General features: G+C 48.8%; 1 protein-coding gene across 1 annotated transcript in view; it reads right to left on the minus strand.

The window, feature by feature from the left end:
• Window positions 1-2,194: 2,194 nt before the first annotated feature.
• ZNF764 (zinc finger protein 764) overlaps window positions 2,195-4,124 on the minus strand; it is a 12,940-nt gene continuing 11,010 nt past the window's right edge. Inside the window, exon 5 of the transcript XR_002726167.1 lies at window positions 2,195-3,269. The gene's annotated coding sequence lies outside the window, so the exon portion shown is untranslated. The remainder of the gene's footprint in view (window positions 3,270-4,124) is intronic.

The following is a 4,124-nucleotide window of genomic DNA, read 5'->3' on the forward strand; positions in this document are numbered from 1 at the left end:
CCTAACGAGAAGCACCCACAGGTGTGGAGGGGCAGGCCACCCCTTCACATGGTGGCAAGTGCCTGTGGTCCCAGCTACTTGGGAGGCTGAGGTGGGAGGATCACTTGAGTCCAGGAGATTGAGGCTGCAGTGAGCCCAGATCATGCCACTGCACTCCAGGGGACAGAGCGAGACCTTGTCTCGAAAAAGCATGCATAGCTAGTACACCCATGGCCTTCCAGGCCCATGACAAACCAACCTTCTCAAAGTCAAACACCCCATCTTTTCCTACAAGAAAACGATCCCACTTAGCTCCAGCTAAATGGATGCAATCTGTTCTCTGAACATGCCTGTTTTTTTCTGGAGACAGGGTCAGTCTTCTGTCAGTCAGGAAAGTGCTGAGATTATAGGCATGAGTCACTGCCTGGCCTGACATGCCTCTACCTTTTTTTTTTTTTTGAGATGGAGTCTCGCTCTGTCGCCCAGGCTGGAGTCCAGTGGCATGACCTCGGCTCACTGCAACCTCTGCCTCCTGGGTTCAAGTGATTCTCCTGCCTCAGCCTCCCGAGTAGCTGAGACTACAGGCGCCTACAATCACACACACAGCTAATTTTTGTGTTTTTAGTAGAAATGGGGTTTCACCATGTTGGCCAGTCTGGTCTCGATCTCTTGACCTCATGATCCACCCATCTCGGCCTCCCAAAGTGCTGAGATTACAAGTGTGAGCCACCATGCCCAGCTAATTGTTGTAGAGATGGGTTTTCACCATGTTGGCCAGACTGCTCTTAAACTTCTGGGGCTCAACTGATCTCCTCCCGTTGGGCTCCAAAGTGCTGGGATTACAGGTGTGAGCCACTGTGCCTGGCAACCTACTTTTTTTTTTTTTTTGAGACGGAGTCTCGCTTTGTCGCCCAGGCTGGAGTGCAGGGGCACGATCTTGGCTCACTGCAAGCTCCGCCTCCCGGGTTCACGCCATTCTCCTGCCTCAGTCTCCGAGTAGCTGGGACTACAGGCACGCACCACCACGACTAGCTAATTTTTTTTTTTTTTTTTTTTTTTTGCATTTTTAGTAGAGATGGGTTTTCACCATGTTAGCCAGGATGGTCTCGATCTCCTGACCTCGTGATCTGCCCGCCTCAGCCTCCCAAAGTGCTGGGATCACAGGCATGAGCCACCGGGCCCAGCGTACAACCTACATTTTTAAAAGACACTCAGCCAGGCACAGTGGTTCACACCTGTAATCCCAGCACTTTGGGAGGCTGAGATGGGAGGATCACTCAAGGTCAGGAGTTTGAGACCAGCCTGGGTGACATAGTGAGACCCTTTCTCTAAAAAAAAATTTTTTTTTTAATTAGCCAGGTGTAGCGGTGCACACTTGTAGTCCCAGCTATGCAGGACCAAGGCGGGAAGATAGCTCAAGCCCAGGAATTCAAGGTCACAGTGAGCTAAAATCACACCTCTGCATTCCAGCCTGGGTGGCACAGAGACCCTGCCTCTAAGTAATAATAATGACAATAAAAGATAACCTAGTGACTCTGCATCAGGGAGGCCTCATTTGAAAAACTAGCCGAGTATTCGCTACTTTGGGTCATACACATCTTTGCATGTCCTATTCCTAGAGACACACACATACACAAACATTCCAAAGAGTTTTAGGGGTCTTGGAGCTCAGATCAACACCTACCCTTATTTTATTATTATTATTTTTTTTTGAGATGGGGTTTTACTTTTTCTTTTTTTTTTTTTTTTGAGACAGAGTCTTGCTCTGGAGTGCAGTGGTGCAATCTTGGCTCACTGCAACCTCTGCCTTCCGGGTTCATGCCATTCTCCTGCCTCAGCCTCCCAAGGAGCTGGGACTACAGGTACCTGCCACCTTGCCCAGCTAATTTTTTTGTATTTTTAATAGAGACGGGGTTTCACCATGTTAGCCAGGATGGTCTCAATCTCCTGACCTCATGATCTGCCTGCCTTGACCTCCCAAAGTGCTGGGATTACAGGCGTGAGCCACTGCACCTGGTCCAAGATGGAGTTTCACTCTGGTCACCAAGGCTGGAGTGCAGTGGTGCAATCTTGGCTGACTGCAACCTCTACCTCTCTGGTTCAAGCAATTCTCATGCCTCAGCCTCCTGAGTAGCTGGGATTACAGGTACCCACCACCACGCCCGGCTAACTTTTGTATTTTTAGTAGAGACAGGATTTCACCATGTTGGCCAGGCTGGTCTTGAACTCCTGACCTCAGGTGATCCACCTGCCTTGGCCTCCCAAAGTGCTGGGATTACAGGCGTGAGCGACTGTGCCCAGTCTCCTACCCTTAAATGGCCTGTACAGAAGAGGGATGGGCATGTGACCATGGCCTTTACTTCTCACTCTGGCTGGCCACTTGGATGTGGCTTATTCTGTTGATGCAGACAAGCATATCCCCAATGCACAGTGAAGTCTAGGAAAGCCCCTTCCTGGCTTCAGTTGCCTCTAGGGCTGACCCTCAAACACCTGGGGTAGCAGAGAGAAAAGGAGGTCCTACCTCTGGAGGAAATATCTGTGCCAAGAAACAAGGAGCTGGCTGGGCACGGTGGCTCACACCTGTAATCCCAGCACTTTGGGAGGCTGAGGCTCAGGGCGGATCACCTGAGGTCGGGATTTTGAGACCAGCCTGACCAACATGGAGAAATCCCGCCTCTACTAAAAAATTGCCCAGACCAGCTCAGTTGGGGAGACCCTAGCCCAGCACTGCTAGAGGAATTAAAGATGCATACACAGAAATATAGAGGTGAGAAGTGGGAAATCAGGGGTCTCACAGCCTTCAGAGCTGAGAGCCCCAAACAGAGATGTATCCACATATTTATTAACAGCAAACCAGTCGTTAGCATTGTTTCTATAGATATTAAATTAACTAAAAATATCCCTATGGGAAACGAAGGGAAGGGCTAAATTAAAGGAATAGGTTGGGCTAGTTAACTGCAGCAGGAACATGGCCTTAAGGCACAGATTGCTCACGCTATTGTTTGTGGTTTCAGAATGCCTTTAAGTGGTTTTCTGTCCTGGGCAGGCCGGGTGTTCCTTGCCCTCATTCCGGTACCCACAACCTTCCAGCACAGGTGTTAGGGCCATTATGAACATGTTACAGTGCTGCAGAGATTCTGTTTATGGCCAGTCTTGGGGCCAGTTCACGGCCAGATTTTGGGGGCTTCTTCTCAACATGTCCCCCTTCTCTGATTTGCAAATGATAAAAGCAAGGGCAGCTTTGTCACGGTGAGCTACTTCTAGCAGGAGTCGGGATCCACATCTGCAGACTATACAAAGACAAACAACATAGATTAAAAGCACAGTCATCATTGAAATCACAGAGCTTTCAAGTGTTTTTATCCACTTTAATGGGTTACTAAGCTGCTAATCTGTCTGCAGCTCCTTTAAGCATTCCAGTTCCTGGCATTAATGTCAGGTGTGCCTGGGATGCTTTAAATATTTGTTCTTTTAATTTTGCTATATCCAAAAACAAGTTTGTAGAGTGTCCTTCTAGACGCTTTTTTATTCTTTTCCAAATTTTGATCTTATTAAGAGCATTTAATAGCTTCCACAAATCCTTATGTTTAGCTCGTAGAGCAGGCCGTATCATTTGAGGTTGAGGTGCCACTATACCGCCATGGTTCCAGATAATATGAACTTTTGCTGTACTTCTTATCATTTCTACCATCTGACAGTTTTGTTCAGATCATCTGAACATAGTGTGACCGTGGCACACAGACTGAAAGGTGCAATTCAATAGGAATCATTGTGCAGCACCTCTGCCTGTTCTGCAAAGCAATCTTCCTAAACAAGTACGTTCATCTTTTCTAACTGGGTCCAATCCTGTTTACAAATAGGTTTTTGAGGCCGGGCGTGGTGGCTCAAGCCTGTAATCCCAGCACTTTGGGAGGCCGAGACGGGCGGATCACGAGGTCAGGAGATCGAGACCATCCTGGCTAACACGGTGAAACCCCGTCTCTACTAAAAATACAAAAAACTAGCCGGGCGAGGTGGCGGGCGCCTGTAGTCCCAGCTACTCCGGAGGCTGAGGCAGGAGAATGGCGTAAACCCGGGAGGCGGAGCTTGCAGTGAGCTGAGATCTGGCCACTGCACTCCAGCTCGGGCGACAGAGCAAGACTCCG

Source organism: Piliocolobus tephrosceles, chromosome 17 (assembly GCF_002776525.5).
Source record: "Piliocolobus tephrosceles isolate RC106 chromosome 17, ASM277652v3, whole genome shotgun sequence".
Taxonomy (NCBI): Eukaryota; Metazoa; Chordata; class Mammalia; order Primates; family Cercopithecidae; genus Piliocolobus; species Piliocolobus tephrosceles.